The sequence below is a fragment of the Saccopteryx bilineata genome, chromosome 2, assembly GCF_036850765.1.
Source record: "Saccopteryx bilineata isolate mSacBil1 chromosome 2, mSacBil1_pri_phased_curated, whole genome shotgun sequence".
Taxonomy (NCBI): domain Eukaryota; kingdom Metazoa; phylum Chordata; class Mammalia; order Chiroptera; family Emballonuridae; genus Saccopteryx; species Saccopteryx bilineata.
In genome coordinates, this window is record NC_089491.1 from 254,484,975 (window position 1) to 254,511,970 (window position 26,996).

Below are 26,996 nucleotides of genomic sequence, written 5' to 3' on the forward strand. Positions count from 1 at the left end.
TGTCAGCTAGATCTGTGGCATGGATCAAGGTGGGGTTTGCTCAGCCTCCAGAGTAGGGTAGATTTGCATTGAGATGTCTGACTCTCGTGGTCTGGATGACAAATAAGATGTGTAAAGGCTCAGGCTGGGCTGTGCTGCTGAGGGGCAGTCTCAGGGCGTCCCCAGCATGGCCTGGGCTCAGCTCCTCCTCCCTCTCCTTTCTCACTGCTCAGTTGGTGCCTGCAGAGAATTCTGAAAATTAAGCTGTTTTTCACCTGAAAAGATGACCTTTCCTATTTCCCTAGGAACAGGGTCTATTCTGTCGCCACTGATGACCATGTTGTTTCCTCCTTGCAGGGACCTGGACTGAGGTTGTGTTGAATTGGCCTTGTTTTTTTTTTGGGGGGGGGGGCGGCTCTCCAGGATAGAAGGCCACCATCTCCTGCACATTCAGCAGTGGCAACTTTGGTATGATTATATATGTACTGGTACCAGCAACACCTGGGTGTGGTCCCCCCACCACTGTGATATATGAGGACAACCAAAGAGCCCCCGGGGTTCCCGACTGGTTCTCTGGCTCCATCGACAGTTCTTCCAACTCACCTCCCTGACACTCTCTGGGCTCCATCCTAAGAACGAGGCAGATGACTACTGTCTGACTAGTTATGGCCGCAGCTATGATCACACAGTGGATCTGGCCCATGGGGGAGCGAGACCAAAAGTTCCCAGAGCCTCCTTGTCCTGGGTCTGCTCTCACTGTCCCCTCAGATACCAGTGCTCTCTTCTGTCCCCTGATGAAAAGTGTGTGTAGATATTGTGGGTTCATGAGTCTATTTTCTTTTCAAATGTCCACCATGCCTTGATGGACAAATGCTTATTTCATTTGAACTCACTTTATGGAGGTGATTTAGTTTAGAACAGGGTTTCTGAGCCTCTGGACATATGACAATGGGGCTGGGTCATTGCTTCAGGAGAGGACTGTTCTGTGCATGTGGGAAAATAAGAAGCATTCTTTGGGCTCCACACATCACAAGGCAGTAGGCCCTGCTCTCTAAATCATGACACACAACACACCTCCAGACAGTTCCGGGTATTCCCTGAGGGGACACACCACCCTTGTTTGAGAACCACTGAGCTAAAAGAACGTGCTTGTAGCTGGACACTCAGGACTTTGGCCATGAGGAGGTGTGTGGCCTGTCACCCACAATGGGCACTGATGAGTGTTCCTGAGATTTCCACACAGCTGTCTGTGAAGACAGTTCACTCACAGGCAATTATATCTGTGGTTTGCTTCCTGTGCTCCCTGATTGGAACACCATAACTGTGTCCTCTCTGGCCTGCAGGAGTCCCTTGAGCAAAGATCATTCTGTGGTCTCAGAAGGTGCTTCCTCTCAGGCCTCTCCCAAGGGGTGAAGCCATCTCCATCCTCCTCAGTGTGGAGTGTGAGCTGAGCTCAGCACCAGGACTCAGGGAGGGGTTGGCGGTCACTGAGGGACACACATTTGCATGGACAGCCCCTCCTCTGGCAGAGGGGGGAGAAGAAAAGGAGGCCTGGGGCAGCCCAGCCCCACTGTGGGCTCAGGGCTGTGAGCACCATGGCCTGGACCCCTCTCCTCCTCGTGCTCCTCTCTCACTGCGCAGGTGGGGACAGACCTCCCGGACACACGGCAGCTGTCCAACCTGTATCAGCCACTTTGGTTCAGACTCTGAGAAACTTTACTTCAGTTTTTTTTCCATGTGTCATCTGTGTTTGCAGGTTCCCTGTCCCAGCCTGTGCTGACTCAGCCGCCCTCCCTCTCTGCATCTCCTGGAGCATCAGCCAGACTCACCTGCACCCTGAGCAGTGGCTTCAATGTGGGCAGCTACTACATATACTGGTACCAACAGAAGCCAGGGAGCCCTCCCCATTATCTCCTGAATTACAAATCAGACTCAGATAAGGGCCAGGGCTCCGGGGTCCCCAGCCGCTTCTCTGGATCCAAAGACACCTCAGCCAATGCGGGGCTCCTGCTCATCTCTGGGCTCCAGCCTGAGGACGAGGCGGACTATTACTGTGCTACAGATCATGGCAGTGGGAGCAGCTTCCGTTACTCACAGTGTCTCAGATGACGAGGAAGTGAGACAAAAACCCCTGAGCACACAGTCCTTGTCTCTGAGCCTGTTTAATTGAGAAACATCTAACAGTGCCTCACTGAGGGGTGACTCCGCAGTTACACCTGTTTGAGACCAGGAGTGAGGGACTCGGTTAGTAGTGCAGGGCATCCCAGAAAACCACACAGGTGAGGTTATAGAGCCTATCTACCTGTGCCCACGGGGTAGTAGTAAGCAAACAAATTAACACTGTGTCTGCATCTACACATGATGACCAAGTGAGTCATGTTCACCCTCAAATCTTATGCCGCAAAGTGTCAGTACTGTGCTGCTGCTGATATATCCACAGTGATGTGTTAATACTCACCTTGGTCACAGACACAGTTTCTTCTCTCTGGATCAGCCTTCAAGTCTAACTGGACCCAGATCCCCAGAGCATCACTGACAGCCCCTCACTCTGTCCCTCCTTGTCCCTCCTCTGCTGGGGGACCCTCCCCCTCCTGGTCTCTCTGGCCCTTCAGGTCTTAGCTCCATCTCCCTGTTTGGTTATCAGAGAAAACTGACGAGGTCTTGCTGTAAGGGGGTGATTAACAAGTATTAGATCACAATAACATTTCTTCATAATCTTATTCCCACTCTGCTCTCCAAATTGTAGTTGTCTCCTCCCCACCACCGACAGCCAGTCTTTTAAATATGACAATTTATGATTAATTTTCCTTAAAAATGATTTAATGAGCCTTGGATTACTGGCATATAGGAGCCTTTGACACATTTAGTATTCCTCTCCCAGAATCACTGAGGTCTTCACAATGTTAGTCTTGATGTCACAAATGAAAGCCTGCTGCATATTTAGCATAAACGAAATGTTTTTTCTCATTACATATAATGTTAGGTTTTCTAATAAAATCAGCACTAGTTTGGCCACACACACATTTTGCTCTGATTAGTGAAGTCACACGCATTTGTCCTTTTCTAAAATAATAGTAAAGACTCTTGTGTTCACCCCCAGGGCAGTATCGTTATCACAGCCACTGTGGACAATGGCTGTGGTGAGACTTGTAGGGAGAAGTGGGTCATGTGCCCACCGCCCACTCTGTGCTTCCAGAACTGAAGACCCCACAGCTCTGGTTCTTGTGCCTGCGGGACAGCAGTGGACAGAATTCTCTCACTCCTCGAGACCTGGACTTCTGACTAAATAGAATCGTCATACTAGGTAATCTACACCATATTCCTTGTTCCTGTGTCAGATGTGCCCTGGTGCTTGTTCAGTGGCCTTCCGGACACTGACCTTCCTTAGCTGGAGCTCCAGGACCTGGAGGGTCTTACAGAGGACCAGTCCCAGGAATGGATTTGCATAGAGAACCACCCTCAGGGGATGGAGAGAGTATAAGGGAGACAGGAGGCCACCTGTCCTTATGCTGAGGAAATGGCTCCCTGAAGGTCCATGGGGCAAAGTCTCCCTTTCTCTCTCTCTCTCTCTCTCTCTCTCTCTCTCTCTCTCTCTCTCTCTCATACACACACACACACACACACACCCCGCTCTAAGTGCATACTGTTCTGGACTCTGCATTTCTCAGGGGTCTCTGTGTCTCCAGAAGTTAAGGCTCAGCCTGTGCTGACCCACTGTTCTCAGTGTTAAAATCTCCAAGAGGCCCTGGCGGGACAGCTTGGTTGACAGGAGCAATGCCCCGAAGCACAGAGGTGGTCAGTTCAACCCCCGGTCAGGGCACATGCAGGACAGACTGACGTTATATCTCACTCTCTCTGTCTTCCCCTTCTCTCACTAAAATCAATAAACAATAAAATTTAAAAAGCAATCTCTAAGAGGCAGACTCTCCATCAGCAGGAACCAGCAGCGACATGAGCGTGGCTGGGGTCCTGTTACAGGGCAGACAGGGAATGCCCTGAGCACCTGTTCTGCTGGGATGGGTTTCAGTCTCAGGGCCCAAGAGTGAGTCTCTGCTCTCCGTCAGCAGCTCTGTCCCATCACTGCTCCTGAGGCTGATCATTTTATTCATTCTGGAACAGCAGTTTGCTCTCCTTGACCATCGCTGGGCTCCAGCCTGATTCTGAGGCTGAGGCTCACAGCTCAGCGTAGGCAGCAGCCTCTCTGATCACACAGTTCTCCAGGACAACGGGTCCATCCTTACCCTGCATGTGGGGTCCTCAAAGAGCACCATGTAACCGCCCCAAGAAAGGATGCAGGATGGGTTCCCACTGACAATGGTGTGTATAACTCAGGACTACTAAGGATAATATAAGTGAACACAACAACAACAAAAAGCTACACCGGCACAACGGGCAAGTTATATAGGCAACGTAGTGGTGACTACATCTGTGGTTGTGATAACAAACGTTCACATACTTTAAAAAGTAACAGAAATGGATTTCAGGATTTATGTATGGGAATATTTATTTTCTCAGATTTTCCAATTCCATTAGCAGGTGCTGAACACACATGCTCAGAGGATCCACCTCTCTGACCGTCAGTGGTTACTACCCAGGGTCACCGGCAAGCAGCCTCTCCTTTCTGGCCATGTCACCTGCTCTGACCTCTGACTCAGGGCTCTTCCCCACTCTGCCAGGGGGATCACCTGACATCCTCCCAATCTGACTGACACGGCACAGCTTTGACCAGGCCACTCGGGCCCGCCTCCTGCATGCGCACCCCCACATGCGCCAGGGAAACTGGCACCGTATGTGTTCCTGTTGCACCTGTTACCTGTCCTGTTACCTATATGCTCAGTGCCTACACAGCAGATAGTGTTGGAGCTATACGGGTACAGTGGATAAATATCGACATTTTGAAAAATATAGTTTTTTATGGAGATAAATATCCAAGTGTGAGCATATATCTGTTCCCACAGTGACTTATAAAGGTCTTTTCTCATCTCACTCTAGTGAGAGGTCCTAGACTCTATAAAGACTGCTATAAAAAGACCATTCTGTGTGGTGTGTTTCTGGATTTCAGAGTGGCTGGAGGATGTGAGCCCTGTGACCAGCAGGGGGAGTCATACAGTGTGTCAGAGTGTGGGTGCTGGGCCAGACAGCTGGTAAGCCACCCATCACCTTCTGGAGAAGTTGGGCAAACAGTGTTTTCACTCAAGTGTGACCCCCTTCCTTTCTCAGACCCCTTTCCCATTTCTCTATGAGCTCCTGGGTCTGGATCCCACTCCTCAGTGCTTCAAATTTGGGTCAGCTCTCTCTTTCTCAATTTGGAGCCTTTGTCCAAATGTGGGACTGGTTGGAGCTTATAGACTTCTGGGAGCTGAATGCATTTCCAGGAGGAAGTCAGCTTCTAGAAAATCTGCCCAGAAGGTAAGAGTTAGTTTTGGGCTGGACGCCCCATGGAACCTCAGAAGACAGAGCTCTGTGGTGTCACCACCATGTCCTGGAGTCCTTCTCTCTCAGCGCTTACAGAGTGAGCCTTTGTCAGGTTTACAGAAAGGAGACCCCAAACTCACAAAGGACCTGGTTTTTCAGTTCCACAAGGAGCAGGTGTTGTGACACCAGACTCACAACCTTTAGTATCAGCATGTTGGTAACGTGGGCAGAAAGTCACCCCTTTCTGCACTGGAAGCCTTTGCCATGGGGGGTATTCCAGAGTCAGACAGAATCCCCATAAATGTCATGCTGAAGTCATGTAGAACGCAGCCTTAATGGAAATGCAGCCTGGGTGACGGCTCCAACGTACACGGTGCTCTTCCCCCTCGGGCACGTGGGCTGAGCCCTTTTCTCTGCTACTCTTGCTCTGCCCATTGCTCCATTGTCCTGACTATGACCAGGAATAGTCATAGCGAGTAGCTGTTCACTCACTGGGGGGTCTTTATTGTCACTTCTGCACCTGCACCAGAGAGTCTAAGGCCACATCGTGCATTGGGATCTTTAAGAATTTTGACTGGTATGTTCCCATCAATGCCGAGTCCCAACTATTGTTTTCACTTCTTTGTTGAATTGCTGGACACTTGTAGAGTAATTTTGAATAATAATAAAGGTAAAAGTCACCTTGCTTATTCTTGATTTTGGGAAAATGTCACCCTTCATGATAACATTTCTCAGTTGCTGTCCTAAGAATAAAATTGTGTGAGACAGTATTATTTAATTATAGTTATTTTATTTTATCCTTTTTTTAGTGAGAGAGAGGGAAAGCATATAAGGACAGACAAACAAGAAGAAAGATGAGAAGTATCAGCTCATAGTTGTGGCACCTTAGTTGTTCATTGATTGTTTTTTCATATGTGCCTTGATGGGGGGGGCACTACAGCAGAGTGAATGGCCCCTTGTTAAAGCCAGAGACCTTGGGCTCAAGCCAAGACCATGGGCTTCAAGGCAGTGACCTTTGGGCTCAAGTCTATGATCACACGCTCAAGCTGGCTACCTGCATCCTCAGTAGCCCAAGATGACACTCTATCCAATGTGCCACCTCCTGGTCAGGCTTTAATCATGTATTATTATGCTGTATTATATAAAGTGACATATTATAAGTGTACATCAACTTATTCTGGCATCGGACCACTTTAGTTAATATTGTATTTAAAACATCTAAATCAGTATTTAACATTATTGGTCTGTAATATTATGTTTTCTACAATTGTTTCACGCATTTGACACTGTGAAACCTACTTTTAAAAAAACTTGGGGAAATAATAAAAATCAGAGCAGAAATAAATGAAATAGAGAACAAAAAAACTATAGAAAAAATTAATAAAACAAGGAGCTGGTTCTTTGAAAAGATCAACAAAATTGACAAACCCTTGGCAAGACTCACCAAGGAAAAAAGAGAAGGGGCTCATATAAACAAAATCCAAAATGAAAGAGAAGAAATCACCACAGACATCATAGATATACAAAGAATTACTGGAGAATACTACAAAAAACTATATGACACCAAATTCAACAAGCTAGAAGAAATGGATAAATTCCTAGAACAATACAACCTTCCTAGACTGAGTCATGAAGAAGCAGAAAGCCTCCTGATTTATTGATGTCACCCCATTAAAATAAAAATTTATTTATAAAAAAAAGAAGAAGCAGAAAGCCTAAACAGACCAATTAGCAAGGAAGAAATAAAAAAAACTATTAAAAACCTCTCCAAAAATAAAAGTCCAGGCCCAGACGGTTATATTAAGTAAATTCTATCAAACATTCAAAGAAGACTTGGTTCCTATTCTACTCAAAGTCTTCCAAAAAATTGAAGAAGAAGCAATACTTCCAAACACATTTTATGAGGCCGACATAACCCTCATTCCGAAACCTGGAAAGAACAGCACAAAAAAAGAAAACTACAGACCAATATCTCTAATAAATACAGATGCTAAAATACTAAACAAAATACTAGCAAATTGAATACAACAACACATTAAAAAATAATACATCATGATCAAGTGGGATTCATCCCAGAATCTCAAGGATGGTTCAATATACGTAAAACGGTAAACATAATACACCATATCAACAAAACAAAGAACAAAAACCACATGATCTTGCTCTGGCCGGTTGGCTCAGCGGTAGAGCGTCGACCTAGCGTGCGGAGGACCCGGGTTCGATTCCCGGCCAGGGCACATAGGAAAAGCGCCCATTTGCATCTCCACCCCTCCGCCGTGCCTTCCTCTCTGTCTCTCTCTTCCCCTCCCGCAGCCAAGGCTCCATTGGAGCAAAAGATGGCCCGGGCGCTGGGGATGGCTCTGTGGCCTCTGCCCCAGGCGCTAGAGTGGCTCTGGTCGCAATATGGCGACACCCAGGAGGGTCGCAACATGGCGACGCCCAGGATGGGCAGAGCATCGCCCCCTGGTGGGCAGAGCGTCGCCCCCTGGTGGGCGTGCCGGGTGGATCCCAGTCGGGCGCATGCGGGAGTCTGTCTGACTGTCTCTCCCTGTTTCCAGCTTCAGAAAAATGAAAAAAAAAAAAAAAAAAAACCCACATGATCTTATCAATAGATGCAGAAAAGACATTTGATAAAATACAACACAACTTTATGTTTAAGACACTCAACAAAATGGGTATAGAAGGAAAATATCTCAACATGATAAAGGCCATATATGATAAACCATCAGTCAACATCATATTCAGTGGCATAAAACTAAGGACTTTCCCCCTTAAATCAGGAACAAGACAGGGTTATCCACTCTCTCCACTCTTATTTAACGTGATGTTAGAAGTTCTGGCCAGAGAAATCAGACAAGAGAAAGAAATAAAAGGCATCCATATCAGAAAAGAAGAAGTAAAGGTATCACATTTTGCAGATGATATGATTCTATACATCGAAAACCCCAAAGACTCCACAAAAAGATTACTACAAACAATAAACCAATACAGTAAGGTTGCAGGATACAAAATTAACATACAAAAGTTCATAGCCTTTCTATATGCCAACAATGAAATATTAGAAAACAAACTCAAAAAAATAATCCCCTTCACGATTGCAACAAAAAAAATAAAATACCTAGGAATAAACATAATAAAGAATGTAAAGAACCTATCTAACAAAAACTACAAAGCATTATTAAGGGAAATCGAAAAAAAGATACAATGAGATGGAAAAATATTCCTTGTTCTTGGATAGGAAGAATAAATATAATCAAAATGGCCATATTATCCAAAGCAATTTTTTTAATAAATAAATTTTTACTACTGTTAATGGGGTGACATCAATAAATCAGGGTACATATATTCAAAGAAAACATGTCCAGGTTATCTTGTCATTCAGTTATGTTGCATACCCATCACCCAAAGTCAGATTGTCCTCCCTCACCCTCTATCTAGTTTTCTTTGTGCCCCTCCCCCTTCTCCTTCACCTCTCCTCCTTCTATCCCGCGCCCTCCCTCCCCCTCACCCCCGGTAACCACCACACTCTTGTCCATGTCTCTTAGTCTCGTTTTTATGTCCCCCCAACATATGGAATCATGTAGTTCTTGGTTTTTTCTGAGTTACTAATTTCACTCTGTATGTTATCAAGATCCCACCATTTTGCTGTAAATGATCCGATGTCATCATTTCTTATGGCTGAGTAGTATTCCATAGTGTATATGTGCCACATCTTCTTTATCCAGTCTTCTATTGAGGGGCTTTTTGGTTGTTTCCATGTCCTGGCCACTGTGAACAATGCTGCAATGAACATGGGGCTACATGTATCTTTATGTATCAATGTTTCTGAGTTTTGGGGTATATACCCAGTAGAGGGATTGCTGGGTCATAAGGTAATTCTATTTTCAGATTTTTGAGGAACCACCATACTTTCTTCCATAATCGTTGTACATTCCCAACAACAGTGAATGAGGGTTCCTTTTTCTCTACAGCCTCTCCAGCATTTTCTATTACCTCTCTTGTTCATAATAGCTAATTTAACAGGTGTGAGGTGGTATCTCATTGTAGTTTTGATTTGCATTTAACTAATGAAGATGAGCATCTTTTCATATATCTGTTGGCCATTTGTATTTCTTCCTGGGAGAAGTGTCTGTTCATGTCCTCCTCCCATTTTTTTATTGGATTGTTTGTTTGTTGTTGAGTTTTATGAGTTCTTTGTACATTTTGGATATTAGGCCCTTATCTGAGCTGTTGTTTGAAAATATCATTTCCCATTTAGTTGGCTGTCTATTTATTTTGTTGTCAGTTTCTCTTGCTGAGCAAAAACCTTTTAGTCTGACGTAGTCCCATTCGTTTATCTTTGCCTTCACTTCTCTTGCCTTTGGAGTCAAATTCATAAAAAATGCTCTTTAAAACCCAGGTCCATGAGTTTAGTACCTATGTCTTCTTCTATGTACTTTATTGTTTCAGGTCTTATATATTTAGGTCTTTGATCCATTTTGAATTAATTTTAGTACAAGGGGACAAGCTGTAGTCCAGTTTCATTCTTTTGCACGTGGCTTTCCAGTTTTCTCAGCACCACTTGTTGAAGAGGCTTTCTTTTCTCCATTGTGTGTTGTTGGTCCCTTTATCAAAAATTACTTGACCATATATATGTGGTTTTATTTCTGGACTTTCTATTCTGTTCCATTGGTCTGAGTGTCTATTTTTCTGCCAATACCATGCTGTTTTGATTGTCATGGCCCTATAATATAGTTTGAAGTCCGGTATTGTAATGCCCCCAGCTTCATTCTTTTTCTTTAGGATTGCTTTGGCTATTCGGGGTTTTTTATAGTTCTATATAAATCTTATAATTTTTTTTTGTTCCATTTCTTTAAAGAATGTCATAGGAATTTTGATGGGAATTGCATTAAATTTATAGATTGCTTTGGGTAATATGGCCGTTTTGATTATATTTATTCTTCCTATCCACGAACAAGGAATATTTTTCAATCTCATTGTATCTTTTTCAGTTTCTCTTAACAATGCTTTGTAGTTTTCATTATATAGGTTTTTTTACATTCTTTGTTATGTTTATTCCTAGGTATTTTATTTTTTTTGTTGCAATCGTGAAGGGGATTATTTTTTGAGTTCGTTCTCAAATGTTTCATTATTGGCATATAGAAAGGCTATGGACTTTTTTTTTATATAAATAAATTTTTATTTTAATGGGGTGACATCAATAAATCAGGGTACATACATTCAAAGAAAACATTTCCAGGTTATCTTGTTATTTAGTTCTGTTGCATACCCATCATCCAAAGAGAGATTGTCTTCCGCCATCCTCCATCCAGTTCTCTCTGTACCCCTCCCCCTCCCCTCTCCCTCCTTCCCTCCCCCCACCCCCCATAGCCAGCACACTCCTGTTCATGCCTCTTAGTCTCGCTTTTATGTCCCACCAATGTATGGAATCCTGCAGTTCCTGTTTTTTTCTGATTCACCCATTTCACCCCGCACAATGCTACCAAGACTCCACCATTCCGCTATAAGTGATCCGATGTCACCCTTTCTCCTAGCTGAATAATATACCATGGTGTATATGTGCCCCGTCTTCTTTATCCAGTCCTCTATTTTTTTTTTAATAAATTTTTATTAATGGTAATGGGATGACATTAATAAATCAGGGTACATATATTCAAAGAAAACATGTCTAGGTTATTTTGTCATCAAATTATGTTGCAAACCCCTCGCCCAAAGTCAGATTGTCCTTCGTCACCCTCTATCTAGTTCTCTGTGCCCCTCCCCTCCCCCTAACTCTCCCTCCCTCCCTCCCATGTCCTCCCTCCCCCCCCCACCCTTGGTAACCACCACACTCTTGTCCATGTCTCTTAGTCTCATTTTTATGTTCCACCAATGTATGGAATCATGTAGTTCTTGTTTTTTCTGATTTACTTATTTCACTCCTTATAATGTTATCAAGATCCCACCATTTTGCTGTAAATGATCTGATGTCATCATTTCTTATGGCTGAGTAGTATTCCATAGTGTATATGTGCCACATCTTCTTTATCCAGTCTTCTATTGAAGGGCTTTTTGGTTGTTTCCATGTCTTGGCCACTGTGAACAGTGCTGCAATGAACATGGGGCTACATGTGTCTTCACGTATCAATGTTTCTGAGGTTTTGGGGTATATACCCAGTAGACAGTCCTCTATTTTTTTTACAGTGATTAACAGCCTTTAAGCAAACTCTTGGCCAATACAGCAAGAATCCATGAATGAGTAGTGTCCTTAACATGTTCCCCAAGTCCAAGTTGGCCCCATCACCATGCCAAATCCCCGAAAAATGCAACCCAACCACAGTTCAGTCTGTTAGGAGCCGCCACAGGGAGCAGGAGTCCAGGAAAGTTCCCCACAGGAAAAGTCCGCATGGCACTGGAATTGTTGTCACCATTCTATACTTTGCAGCTCATGTCCAAGTCCCAATGACCGCTGCTTCTAGCTGGTAATGATTCCGGCAGACTGGAAAAAACCATTTGCAGCATGCGTGGATATGGAGCTTCTGTTCTCCTCTGCCTGGAGAGTTGAGACCAGGTTGCTTTTCCCTGGAGCTCTGTGACTGTGGCCTGGTAAAGAGAACCTTGGGATACACTAAGCTGGGTGGCAAAGGTAAATTCATAATACAAGTTGGCATAAGGAGGAAAGAGAGCTCTAAATTAAGAGTAGGTCTCAGCCTGAAATATGAGTGGGGCATTGAGGTAGGAGGGATAAAGGAAACACTATATATTAAGCAAAGCAGCAGAAAATAGGACTATCAACACCCACAACAGAGATCTTTGAGGGAAGAATAAAAACCCTGACTATTCAGGCAAAACATAGTTAAGTGGCCCTTGTGCAAATGAGATCAGTTTACCTGCTTCTTGGAAGAAATACCCTAGGCTCGTCCACAGTGTCGTAGATGGGGCCGACGGCCCTGGGCACCTTCAGCCTTCAGTGGCAAACCCCAGCTTTCTGGGCAAGGTTAGGTCATAGGTGGTTGGAGCAGGGCTGGAAGAGACTGAACCCTCCCTTAGAGGAGCGAGGGGGAAGCCCACCTTCCAGTGTCCCTGTTTCCTCACAGCAGAGGCGTGTAAGCCTGGCAGGCTTTAGCTCAATGACCTTCCTTTCCACTATTGAAGCAGGACCCAGATGGCATCCTATGAGACCCTTTTGGGTGTTGGAGCCTTTAAGGGTGTATCCTAAAAGCTGGTAGTTCCCCTGATCTCTATTGGGCTTTTTCTGCCTCTAGGTATCTTAAAAGCCATTCTCAGAAGATCTCGCTGAGGGGTTTGAGGATCCCCTTCCGCCTATATAAATCTTTTCCATATATCTGGAGCTATTTGGAAAAAAGACAAAACAGTGTTATTAGCTAGATCTAATAAAGAAGGTAGTAGTTTGCAGGCGAAAAAGATTTGGTTTCTCCTGTTCATCAGCATTCAAAAGAAATGTAAATTTTTTTTTTTTTTAAGTAAAAAGCATGATATGGTAGACCCATCGGAGTCATTGGCCTGCTGTGCAGGATTCCCGGGTTCGATTCCCGGCCAGAGCACACAGGAGAAGCGCCCATCTACCTCTCCATTCCTCCCCCTCTCCTTCCGCCCGCAGCCAAGGTTCCACCGGAGCAAATCCACCCTGGACCCTAAGGATGGCCCCATGGCCTCTGCCCCAGTCACCAGAATGGCTCCGGTTGCAACAGAGCAACATCCCAGATGGGCAGAGCATTCCCCCCGGTAGGCATGCAAGGTGGATCCCAGTCAGGCACATGCAGGAGTCTGTCTGACTGCCTCCCCATCCCCATCCTCAGAAATATACAAAAAATAAATAAATAAAAGAAAAATACTAAAAAAAAAAGGGGGGGGCATACCCTTGTGCTAAAGCACCAGGGAGCATGGAGTGAGCTTGAGTATGTCCTATGAAACATGGAGATCTATGTTTCTATATAAGTCTTTGAAGAAGGAGGAACTGCTGAAATAGTTTATCAGCATTTCTCCCTAAGACAGCAGTCTTTATAGTGGGAACACCATACGTAAATATTTGCTGTCTGTCTATAGATTAAGGGGGGAATATGGCAAATGCTGAAAGGCCATGATCTTTGTGCCCCTCCCCTCCCCCAACCCCCTCCCTCTCCTCCCCCCACCCTGTAACCCCCACACTGTTGTTTATGTCTCTGAGTCTCATCTTTATGTCCCACCTATGTGTGGAAACATATAGTTCTTAGTTTTTTCTGATTTACTTCTTTCACTCAGTATAATGTTATCAAGGCCCATCCATGTTGTTGTAAAAGATCTGATGTCATCATTTCTTGTGGCTGAGTAGTATTCCATAGTATATATATACCAAAGCTTTTTAATCCACTCGTCCTCTGATGGACACTTGGGCTGTTTCCAAATCTTTGCTATTGTGAACAATGCTGCCATAAACATGGGGGTGCATTTCTTCTTTTCAAACAGTGCTATGGTGTTCTTGGGGTATATTCCTAACAGTGGTATAGCTGGGTCAAAAGGCAGTTCGATTTTTAATTTCTTGAGGAATCTCCATATTGTTTTCCACAGTGGCTGCACCAGTCTGCATTCCCACCAGCAGTGCAGGAGGGTTCCCTTTTCTCCACATCCTCGCCAGCACTTATTCTGTGTTGTTTTATTGATGAGCGCCATTCTGACTGGTGTGAGGTGGTATCTCATTGTGGTTTTAATTTGCATTTCTCTAATCATTAATGATGTTGAACATTTTTTCATATGCCTATTGGCCATCTGTGTGTCCTCTTTGGAGAAGTGTCTATTCATTTCTTTTGCCCATTTTTGGATTGGATTGTTTGTTTTCCTGGTATTAAGTTTTACAAGTTCTTTATAAATTTTGGTTATTAACCCCTTATCAGACACTATGTCAAATATATTCTCCCATTGTGTAGTTTGTCTTTTTATTCTGTTCTTATTGTCTTTAGCTGTGCAGAAGCTTTTTAGTTTGATAAAGTCCCATTTGTTTATCCTGTCTTTTATTTCACTTGCCTGTGGAGACAAATCAGCAAATATATTGCTGCGACAGATGTCAGAGAGCTTACTGCCTATGTTTTCTTCTAAGATGCTTATGGTTTCACGGCTTATATTCAAGTCTTTTATCCATTTTGAGTTTATTTTTGTGAGTGGTGTAAGTTGGTGGTCTAGCTTCATTTTTTTGCAGGTAGCTGTCCAGTTTTCCCAACACCATTTGTTGAAGAGGCTGTCTTTACTCCATTGTATTGTCTTACCTCCTTTGTCAAATACCAGTTGTCCATAGAGCTGTGGGTTTATTTCTGAGTTCTCTGTTCTGTTCCATTGATCTATGTGCCTGTTCTTATGCCAGTACCATGCTGTTTTGAGTACAATGGCCTTATAATATAACTTGATATCTGGAAGTGTGATACCTCCCGCTTTTTTCTTCCTTTTCAGGATTGCTGAAGCTATTCGTGTTCTTTTTTGGTTCCATATAAATTTTTGGAATATGTGTTCTATGTCTTTGAAGTAAGTCATTGGTATTTTCATTGGTATTGCATTGAATTTATAAATTGCTTTGGGTAATATAGACATTTTAATGATGTTTATTCTTCCTAACCATGAACACGGTATATGCCTCCACTTATTCGTATCTTCCCTGATTTCTTTTATCAATGTTTTATAATTTTCCGAGTACAAGTCTTTAATCTCCTTGGTTAGATTTATTCCTAGGTACTTTATTTTTTTGGTTGCAATGGTAAAGGAGATTGATTCCCTGATTTCTCTTTCTGACAGTTCATTATTAGTGTATAAAATGCCTCTGATTTCTGAGTATTGATTTTATATCCTGCCACCTTGCCAAATTCTTTTATCAGGTCTAGTAGTTTTTTGACTGAGACTTTAGGGTTTTCTATATACAATATCATGTCATCTGCAAATAATGATAGTTTTACTTCTTCTTTTCCAATTTGGATGCCTTTTATTTCTTTTTCTTGTCTGATTGCTGTGGCTAGGACTTCCAGAACTATGTTGAATAAGAGTGGTGAAAGGGGGCACCTCTGCCTTGTTCCTGATCTTAAGGGGATTGCTTCTAATTTTTGCCCATTGAGTATGATGTTGGCTGTGGGTTTGTCATAGATGGCCTTTATCATGTTGAGGTATGTTCCCTGTATTCCCACTTTGCTGAGAGTTTTGATCATGAATGGGTGCTGGACTTTATCAAATGCTTTTTCTGCATCTATTGAAATTATCATGTGGTTTTTCTCCTTTCTTTTGTTTATGTGATGAATCACATTGATTGATTTGCGAATATTGTACCAGCCTTGCCTCCCAAGAATAAATCCTACTTGATCATGGTGTATGATTTTTTCCATATATTGCTGGATCCGGTTTGCTAATATTTTGTTGAGGATTTTTGCATCTAAGTTTATCAGGGATATTGGCCTATAGTTTTCTTTTTTTGTGTTGTCTTTGCCTGGTTTTGGAATCAGAATTATGCTCGCCTCATAAAAGCAGTTTGGAAGTCTTCCTTCCTCTTGAATTTTTTGAAATAGCTTGAGAAGGATAGGAGTTAGTTCTTCTTTGAATATTTGGTAGAATTCACTTGTGAAGCCATCAGGCCCAGGACTTTTCTTTTTTGGGAGTTTTTTGATAGCTGTTTCAATCTCATTTGTTGTAATTGGTCTGTTTAGGTTTTCTGATTCTTCCAGATTGATTTTTGGAAGATTATATGATTCAAGGAAATTGTCCATTTCATCTAGGTTGTCTAGTTTTTTGGCGTACAGTTCTTCATAGTATTTTCTTACAATATTTTGTATTTCTGTTGTGTCAGTTGTTATTTCTCCACTCTCGTTTCTAATTTTATTTATTTGAGTCCTCTCTCTTTTTTTCTTGGTGAGTCTTGTTAAAGGTTCATCGATCTTGTTTACCTTTTCAAAGAACCAGCTCCTGGTTTCATTGATCCTCTGTATTGTTTCTTTAGCCTCTATGTCATTTATTTCTGCTCTGATCTTTATTATTTCCTTCCTTCTACTAGCTCTGGGCTTTACTTGCTGTTCTTTTTCTAGTTCTTTTAGATGCAGGGTTAAGTTGTTTATTTGAGCTTTTTCTAGCTTCTTGAGGTATGCCTGTAATGCTATAAACTTCCCTCTCAGGACTGCTTTTGCTGTGTCCCATACATTTTGAGTTGATGTATGCTCATTATCGTTTGTTTCTAGGAATTTTTTAATTTCTTCTTTGATCTCAATGTTAACCCATTCATTGTTTAATAACGTGCTATTTAGTTTCCAAGTGTTTGAATGTTTTTCAATTTTTCTATAATGGTTGATTTCTAGTTTAATGCCATTGTGATCAGAGAAAGTGCTGGATATGATTTCAATCTTCTTAAATTTGTTGAGTCCGCTTTTGTGCCCTAACATGTGGTCTATTCTAGAGAATGTACCATGAGCGCTTGAAAAGAATGTATATTCTGCTGTTTTAGGGTGAAAGGTTCTGAAGATATCTATTAAATCGAGTTGATCTAATATGTCCTTTAAGTCTGCTGTTTCTTTGTTAATTTTCTTTCTTGAGCATCTGTCTAATGATGTTAATGGGGTATTGAAATCTCCTACTATTATAGTGTTGCTGTTGATCTCGCCCTTTAAGTCTATCAAAGTCTGCTTTATATATTTAGGTGCTCCTATATTAGGTGCGTAGATATTTATAATGGTTATATCTTCCTTTTGTATTGCTCCCTTTATCATTATGTAGTGACTTTCTTTATCTCTAGCTATGGTCTTTGTTTCAAAGTCCATTTTGTCTGATATAAGTATTGCTACCCCAGCTTTTTTTTTCATTTCCATTTGCATGAAATATTTTTTTCCATCCTTTTATCTTCAGTCTGTGTGCATCTTTTGACTTAAGGTGTGTCTCTTGTAGACAGCATATGTATGGGTCCTGTTTTCTTATCCATGCAGCTACCCTATGTCTCTTGATCGGATCATTTAATCCATTAACATTTAAGGTTATTACTGATATGTAATTGTTTGTTGCCATTTTTTTTCTTTAAAACTGTTTTTCTCTTTTGCTATATTCTTTTTTTTCCTTTGATCTGTTTACAAGAGGTCCCTTAGCATTTCTTGCAGCCTTGGTTTGGTTGCAGTGAAATCCTTGAGTTTTTTTTTTGTCTGTAAAGCTTTTTATTTCTCCTTCTATTTTAAATGATAGCCTTGCTGGATAAAGTAGTCTTGGTTGTAGGTTCTTGTTCTGCATTACTTTGAATATTTCTTGCCATTCCCTTCTGGCCTCAAGTGTTTCTGTTGAGAAGTCAGAAGTCATCCTTATGGGGGCTCCTTTGTAGGTGATAGTCTTTTTTTCTCTAGCAGCTTTTAATATTTTCTCTTTATCATTTAGCTTTGGTAATTTAATTATGATGTGTCTTGGTGTTGGTTTCTTTGGGTTTCTCCTTAATGGAGTTCTCTGTGCTTCCTGAACATGTGAAATGTTTTCCTGCCTTAATTGGGGGAAGTTTTCTGCTATAATATGTTTGAACAAAGTCTCTATCCCTTGTTCTTTCTCTTCTTCTTCAGGAACCCCTATGATGCGGATGTTATTTCTCTTCATGTTGTCACAGAGCTCTCTTAGAGTTTCCTCAGACTTTTTGAGTCTCTTTTCTTTTTTCTGCTCTGCTTCCGTGCCTTTATTTATTGTGTCCTCTAACTCACTGATTCGATTCTCTGCTTCATCCATCCTGCTTTTAATTCCTTCCATTGTATTCTTTATTTCAGATATTGTATTTGTCATTTCTGTCTGATTCTTTTTTATTATTTCAATGTCCTTTTTTATATTTGTTATCTCTTTATTTAGGTTTTCGTAATGGCCATCTATGGTGGTTCTAATATCTTTGAGCATCCTAACAATCGTTATTTTAAACTCTGCATCTGGTAATTTGGTTATATCTGATTCACTTAGGTCCTTTTCTGGGGATTTCTCTTGGTTTATTTGTGTTGTATTTCTCTGCCTCCGCATTTTATCTTCTCGAGAGTGGCTGTGATCACGTGCTCGGGTGCACAAGGGTTGGTGGCCTTGGCCTTTGCGCCGCCCCTGTGTGTGACGTTATGCTCTGTCCTGAGGGCACTGGCAAGCACCTTTGCTCTGCTGCGGGTCTCCACCTGTTTCCGAGCTTTCGCCCTGCCTTTGCAGGATGATCCCACTCAAGGAACAGCTGCTAGCCTTGGCTCTACCGCCAGGCAGGGCTGCGTGCCCAAGCTCAGCTTCGTAGTGGAACTCCGCCTCTTCTGGGCTTTTGGCTCCACCCTCGCGGGAGGAGCAGGCTACCAAGTCAGACCGCAAGCCTGGGTTGCACGGGCGGGGCAGGGATGTGCTCCTCTGCCCTTGCTCTGGGGTTGGTTTCTACCCTTTCTGGGTTTCCCGCCCTTCTCCCGGAGGCTGGATTACAGGCTGCCGGCAGCTGAGCTTGGCCGCTTTTGCACGCCCCCTTCTCCCTAGCCGGGCAAGATTGAGCTCACACCTGAGCCCACTGGTGGCCAGCCGGCTTCCGCCCCTGCCAGCAGAACCGCGCTTTTGTCTCCCACTGCCGCCCGCCCTCTGGGGAGCCCTCAGCCGCGTGGGTGGGGGCGTTGCAGCTCGAACCCTAAGACTCACTACTGTAGACCCGAAAGCTCCCTCCTTCTATGCGACTCTGCTCTGAATGCTGCAGGGGAGCTTGTTTGGCTGCTCTCCTGCTTCCCTTTGCTGGTATTGCGGTTTCCGGGGGAAATATTCACTTCAGCTTTGGGGAGTGACTCGTCCCAGGGGTTAGGGTGGCTATCTCCCAAAATGTTTTTCCCTATGCCTCCTAGATTGCACTCTCTTCCTGTTACTGTGGTTCTCTCCCCTCTCCCTCCATCTCCAGGAGCCCCGGGTGAGTGTTTGTGAGAGAGATGTTCTGCGTGGTCCCTTTAAGAAGGATCCTGGGTCTGAGAAATCAGACTCTCTCACAAACAGTATCCTGACTTGTTTCCAGCTAAATACTGTCCTTACGCTTCTTCTGGGCTCTGGGGCTGCAGGCTGGGGCTTTGTTCCTGGGGCTCAGGACCCTTCCCCCTCTGCTAAACTCATTTCCCGCCACGCGAGTCTCTCCCTGCTGCCGTTTGCTCCGAGAAGCTGGGCAGCCCTCTCCGCGTCTCCGCTTTTCCTACCAGTCTCTGTGTGGCTTCTTCAGCATTCCTTGGTTGAAGAGTCCTTTTAGTTTAGTCCAAAGTTGGTTTTTCCAGCTGATAGTTCATAAAATTAGTTTGTAATCCACATTGGTTCTGGGAGGTAGATGCTGGTACGTCCGCCTACTCCAGCGCCATCTTGTCTCCTGAAGGCTATGGACTTTTGTATGTTAATTTTGTATCCTGCGACCTTACTGTATTGGTTTATTGTTTCTAGTAATCTTTTTGTGGAGTCTTTGGGGTTTTCGATGTATAGGATCATAAATTCTGCAAAAAGTGATACCTTTACTTCTTCTTTTCTGATATGGATGCATTTTATTTCTTTCTCTTGTCTGATTGCTCTAGTCAGAACTTCTAACACCATGTTAAATAAAAGTGGAGAGAGTGGACAACCCTGTCTTCTTCCTGATTTAAGGGGAAAGTCCTTAAGTTTTATGCCATTAAATATGATGTTGGCTGATGGTTTATCATATATGGCCTTTATCATGTTGAGATATTTTCCTTCTATACCCATTTTGTTGAGTGTCGTTGTGTTGTATTTTATCAAATGCCTTTTCTGCATCTATTGATAAGATCATGTGGGTTTTGTTCTTTGTTTTGTTGATATGGTGTATTACGTTTACCGTTTTACATATATTGAACCATCCTTGAGATTCTGGGATGAATCCCACTTGATCATGATGTCTTATTTTTTTAATATGTTGTTGTATTCAATTTGCTAGTATTTTGTTTAGTATTTTAGCATCTGTATTCATAGAGATAATGGTCTGTAATTTTCTTTTTTTGTGCTGTTCTTGCCAGGTTTCAGTATGAGGGTTATGTTGGCCTCATAAAATGTGTTTGGAAGAATTGCTTCTTCTTCAATTTTTTGGAAGACTTTGAGTAGAATAGGAACCAAGTCTTCTTTGAATGTTTGATAGAATTCACTAGTATAACTGTCTGGGCCTGGACTTTTATTTTGGGGGAGATTTTAAATAATTTTTTCTGTTTCTCCCTGCTAATGGGTTTGTTTAGGCTTTCTGCTTCTTCATGACTCAGTCTAGGAAGGTTGTATTGTTCTAGGAATTTATTCATTTCTTCTAGCTTGTTGAATTCAGTGTCATATAGTTTTTCGTAGTATTCTCCAATAATTCTTTGTATATCTATTATTTCTGTGGTGATTTCTCCTCTTTCATGTTGGATTTTGTTTACATGAGTCCTTTCCTTTTTTCCTTGGTGAGCCTTGCCAAGGGTTTGTCAATTTTGTTGATCTTTTCAAAAAACCAGCTCCTTGTTTTATTAATTTTTTTCAATAGTTTTTCTGTTCTCTATTTCATTTCTTTCTGCTCTGATTTTTATTATTTCCTTTCTTTGCCTGGTTTTCAGTTGTCTTTGTTCTTCCTTTTTTAGTTCCTTAAAGTGTGAGGTTATGTGGTTCACTTCTCTCTCTTGTTTGTTCATGTGGGCATGAAGGGATATGAACTTCCCTCTTATTACTGCTTTTGCTGCATCCCAGAGATTCTGATATGTCATATTGTCATTTTCATTTGTCTGTATATATCTTTTGATCTCTGCACTTATTTCTTCTTTGATCCATTCATTTTTTTAAAGTATGTTTTTTAGTTTCCACATTTTTGTGGGTTTTTTTCCCTCTTTTTTGCAGTTGAATTCTAGTTTCAAGGCTTTATGATCAGAAAATATGCTAGGTACAATTTCAATTTTTCTGAATTTGCTGATGTTATTTTTGTGGCCCAACATATGGTCAATTCTTGAGAACGATCCATGTATACTAGAGAAAAAAGTATACTCTGTCACTTTGGGATGAAGTGTCCTGTAGATGTCTATCATATCCATGTGCTCTAGTGTTTCGTTTAAGGCCAATATATCTTTATTGATTCTCTGTTGAGATGACTGATCTAGAGCTATCAGTGGTGTGTTGAGGTCTCCAAGTATGATTGTATTTTTGTCAGTTTTTTTTTGGGGGGGGGTCAATAAGTAGTTGTCTTATATATTTTGGTGCTCCCTGGTTTGGTGCATATATATTAAGGATTATTATGTCTTCTTGATTCAGTTTCCCCTTAATCATTATGAAATGACCATTTTTGTCTCTGAATACTTTTGCTGTCTTGTAGTCAGCATTATTAGATATGAGTATTGCTACACCTGCTTTTTTTTAATGTTATTTGCTTGGAGTACTGTTTTCCAGCCTTTCACTTTGAATTTGTTTTTATCCTTGTTGCTTAGATGTGTTTCTTTTAGGCAGCATACAGTTGGATTTTCTTTTTTAATCCATTCTGCTACTCTGTGTCTTTTTATTGGTGAGTTTAATCCATTTATGTTTAGTGTAATTATTTACACTTGTGGATTCCCTATTTTCATTTTATATATTGCTTTCTATTAGTTTTGTATCTTGTTTGATCCCTCTCTTTTGTTTTTCTATCATTTGTTTTTGTTTGTTTGTATTCTATACTTCTTTTCTCTGTTGCTACTTTTTTTAAGTCATGTGCTTCTGTGGTGGTTTTTTCAAGGGTGGTTACCATTAAGTAATGAAAAGGGTACCTACCATATTTATTGTAGCACCCTCTCTTGTGAGTGTTTCTGCCCTTCATCGTCCTTTGCTACTGTTAATCTCCATCCTTTCCCCCTTTTTTTTGCTTTTGTTGTCACAGTTTAAATTTGGTTTTATTGTGTTCTTGGTGGAGCTTTTACGTGTGGTTTTGTTTTGTTTTGTCCTTTGGATCTGGTTGGAAAACCCCCTTTAGTATGTCCTGGAGGGGGGGTTTTCTGATGATAAATTCCCTCATCTTTTCTGTATTTGTGAATGTTTTTATTTCTCCTTTGTACTTGAAGGACAACTTTGATGGGTATAGTATTCGTAGCTGAAAGTTCCTCTTTTTCAGAGCTTTAAATATTGGTGTCCTCTCTCTTCTAGCTTGTAGAGTTTCTGCTGAAAAATCTGATGATATTCTAATAGGCCTTCCTTTATATGTTGTATTCTTCTTTTCCCTGGCTGCCTTGAGAATTTTTTCTTTGTTGTTGGTTTGTGCCATTTTTATTATGATGTGCCTTGGAGTAGGTTTGTTGTGGTTAAGAAAACTTGGTGTTCTGTTTGCTTCTTGAATTTGAGGCTTTAGTTCTTTCCACCGGCTTGGGAAGTTCTCGTCTATTATTTGTTTGAATATATTCTCCACTCCATTTTCTCTCTCTTCTCCCTCTGATATACCTATTATTCTTATGTTATTCTTTTTGATGGAGTCAGACAATTCCTGTAGGGCTTTCTCATTTTTTTTTTTTTAATTTTTGAGTCTCTCTTCTTCTCTCTGTTGTGCCTGAAGTTGCCTGTCTTCTATGTCACTAATCCTACCTTCTATTTGGCCTGTTCTATTAGCTAAGCTTGTTACCTCATTTTTCAGTTCATGAATTGTTTTTATAGTTTCAATTTCCTTGGTAATATATTTTTTGTGATCTTTGAGTTGTTTCCTAAGCTCCCTAAATTGACTTTCTGTGTTTTCTTGTATATCTCTGAGTATTTTTAGGATTTCTATTTTAAATTCTCTGTCATTTAGATTCAAGGTTTCCAATATATTAAATTTTTTCTCCATAGATTTTTTTACATCTATCTGTGTTACTTCTCTACCTTTTGTATCCATGATATTTGATTTCCTTTTTCTTAATGGCATCTGAGGGTGGACTTTATAGGAGTAATGAGAGCTAATAAAAAATAAAAAAAAATTGGAAAAAATACCCAATAATAATTTATAATTTCCCTCCCCTTTTCTTTCTTCTATTCCCCTCCTCTTCCCTCCTCCTTAGAAAAATATCATGATAAACCGTGAATTATATTATGCTAAATGGAACATAAAATGCTTATAACGGAGAGCCTGAATTGTGAGTAACTGTTCAAGGTGCCAAAAAGGAAGTAGGGACCCATAAAATGCAAAAAAGAAAAAAATTTGGGTCAAGTATAAAATGATTTGCTTGTAAGTGATGGTCGACTAAGAGATATAATGAGAGGGATAAGAAGGAAACAAGAAAAATGGGGAAAAAAACTATTGTATTATGTAGAGCAAAGACTGAATATAAAGCAGATCCTGGGTTGGGAGGAATGCTAATGAGTTAAAAAGCGAAGTAAGAAGCACCCAAAATGCCACAAAAAAATGCGCAACACAAAGAAACTTGAGTCCCAAATTAAATAATTTGTTTGTGATTGAGCATTGAATGAGAGGAAAATTAAAAGGAGAAAAGAAGAAAGTAATAGAAAGGGAGAAACAAGAAAAAGGGGAAATGGAAAGGAAGAAAAAAGAAAAAAGAGAGAGAGAGAGAGAGAGAGAGAGAGTTAAGGGTTTTGGAGTGTAACCCTTATGGAGAGTAAGGAAGAAGAAAGGAAATAAAATGAAACACTTATGGGTAGTGCAGTTCAAGAAAAGGAAAGAGTAAGATGGGCAGAGAATAAAAGGACCAGGGTAGAGGAAATAGAAATAATACTAATAAAGGCAAGAAGATGAAAGGAAAAAGCAAACAAAAAAATAGTGGAACAAATTATAAAGTCTGTGGATTTTTCTTGAATTTGAGAGGTTAACTTCTTCTTCCCTTTTCCTTCCTCTCCCTCTTCCTGGTCGGTGACTCTGTACCCTAGGCTCTGCCCCTGTGGCACACTTAGGTAGGGATTTGCAGTTGATGAGACTCTATGGCAGTGTCATATATTTGGCTTCAGTCTCCTTGGTAGTCAAGGCTTGTTAGTGTTTGTAGGCTCCAATAATGAGAGAATCCGTTTTCCCAGAGCCTCTCTCCTAGTCTTTCCATCCTGAATTAGCAGCCTGATGATCCAGCTATGAGGCTACCACTGCCTCTGCCTGGGGGTAAGAGGCTCAAAGAGCTGGCAAATCTCCACTCTATCCCCACTCAAAGGACTCTGGGTAAGGCTCTGACAGTCAGAGCAGCCAGCGTAATCAGGTGGGGCTGGGTGCCAATTGCTCTCAAGGTGGCTGTCTTTGAGCCTTCAGGCCTGTTCAGCATGCCTAGCACTCTGTGGGACCACTCTCCCCAGGCTTTCCACACTTTGTGACCTGTTTAGGCTGGGAAGAAGATGCCCTCGTTGCTGCCTGCAGTGCATAAGGTCTTAACACTGCCAAGTCCCTGTTTTTAGCGTATATCTGAGTATGAAAGCTCTGCCAATCAGAAGTTGCCCCCACCCCTTTAGCGAGAGGCACTAAAAAATATCACGCCTCTTGTCTTGGATAGCTGAACTGAGAGACATCTTGTCAGTTAGAGCCACGTAGTTCAGTTGGGAGGTGAGCAGCCTGTGGGTTAAGCTAATTTCAGTGATTGGATCCACCGAATTTCTCCAGAAAGGACTGCAAACTGCCTGTGCACCCCTCCCCCGATACTTGATTGTTAGCTTGAATGGCTGGGTGAGGTGCCCCGCCCACCTAGAGAAGTTTGGGTGTAGGGAAGTTTGCTTTGGCGCACTCCCTGTGTGCCACTGGCAGCTGCTGCTCATGGCATGGGCGGTTGCCCACACGCGGGTGGTTGCTCTTGTGTGCGGGCCGCTGGGTTGCTCCCGTGGGTGCACGGGAGGTTGGACCGCTTGCGACGTGCAGTGTGAGGGAGGTTGGGCCGCTCTGGGCATGGCACGCCGGAGGTTGGGCTGCTCGCGGGGAGTCGCGTGGGTGGCCGGGTTGCTCACATGTGGACGTTTGCCTGCATGGACATATTCACCAAAGGCACACTCTTTCCTGGGCTTGAATGAACATCCATGCTGCAGCCTAGCTACCTCCACATTCTTAGCTCCTCCCGACTCTCAGTTCCAAGTGAAAGCAGCCTTTGCTCAGGTTAGTGACGAAAGCAGAGTGTTTCTCCGTCTGACTTATTTCTTTCAGGGTTGATTATATATTTAGTCAATTTTTCGCTCGACCCTACCTTTGCCTTCAGGGTGTGGAACTTCCAGATGCTCCAAGGATAGATTTTTTCTGTCTCTGGTTGATGAACTTGTTGAAATTTTGGGGAGATTTTTGGTCGTGCTCCTCACGGTGCCATTTCTATGACATCGCTCTGTCCCCAAAGCAATTTATAAATTTAACACAATTCCTATCAAAATTATGATGACATTTTTTAAAGAAATGGAAGAAAAAATCATTACATTTATATGGAACTATAAAAAACCCCGAATAGCCAAAGCAATCCTAAAGAAAAAGATTGAAGCTGGGATCATTACAATACCTGACTTCAAACTATATTATAGGGCCACGACAATCAAAACAGCACGAAGATGACGTCAGAGTAATGGCAGAGTAGGAAGCGATACCGATAAATCTCCCCCAAAACTCAACAAGATCTTCAACCAGAAACAGAAAAACCTATACTTGGAGCTTCCAGATTCTTCGCAATACACCCAAAGGTATGATTGAGTGAAAAATTGGCTAAATATATAACCAAACCCCGAAGGAAATAGGGAGTAAGAAATGCTCCGCCTTCCTCACTAACCTAAACAGGGCGGCTTTTTCTGGTAACTGTGAATATAGAAACTGAGGCGGGCAAAGGGGGTGAATAGATCCAGGCCGCCGCAGCAAAAACGGCCGAACCAGGCTGTGGCTCAGAGATCCAAGCCGAGGAAAATCTGATCCTGTGGCAACCCGGGCAATACAAGCTAACACTCGCGCCAAACCCAAACAAAGAAAGACAAGCGGAGCGGCCATTTTACCCGGTCTCCTGGTCGGTGCGCAGTTAGTGGAAGAGAGATTTCTTCCTAAGCCGCGGAAGTGGGTGCCCGTGTTGCCCCACGGAGAGGCAGGGTCAGAGGCCTTTCTGTGGGCTGAGGGCAGAGTCTCTGGGCAGCCCCAGCGCCCTGGGAAAGCCACGCACGGGAGGGAGTGAGAACTAATCCCAACGGTGGAGATTTTCCGTGCTGGAGGCTGTTTCACTCAGAGGGAACCGCGGCCGGCCTCATATCCTGGTGTGCGCGCGCAGATAAGGAGTGAGCAATTCCTCCGAGTGCCTCGGCAGTGCGCGCCCGTGTTATCGCACAGAGGGGCAGAGTCAGGGGCCTTTGTGTGGGCCAAAGCGGAATCACGGGCTGCCCCAGCGCCTTGCAAAAGCCGCACACGGGGACGGAGCGAGACTCAATTCCAACGCTGCAACTTTTCCCTGCGGTTGGGGGTTTCACTCAGAGTGTGAGACTGCTGGCCGGATATGCTGGTTGCAGACAGTGAGTGAGAGTTTCCTCCAAGCGCCCCAGAAGTGGGCGCCCGCTTGTGTTACCGGATAGAGTGGCAGAGCCAGAGGTCTTCGAGTGGGTGGAAAACCCGCCTGATTATGCTAGCAGCTCTGACTGACTGAGCCTTACCCAGAGCCCTGTGCTGAGTGGAAATAGAGTGGGGAGTTGCCAGCAATTTGAGCCTCTTACTATCCAGGCAGAGGCAGCAGCAACCCCATACCTGGACTACCAGGCTACTAATTGAGGAAGGA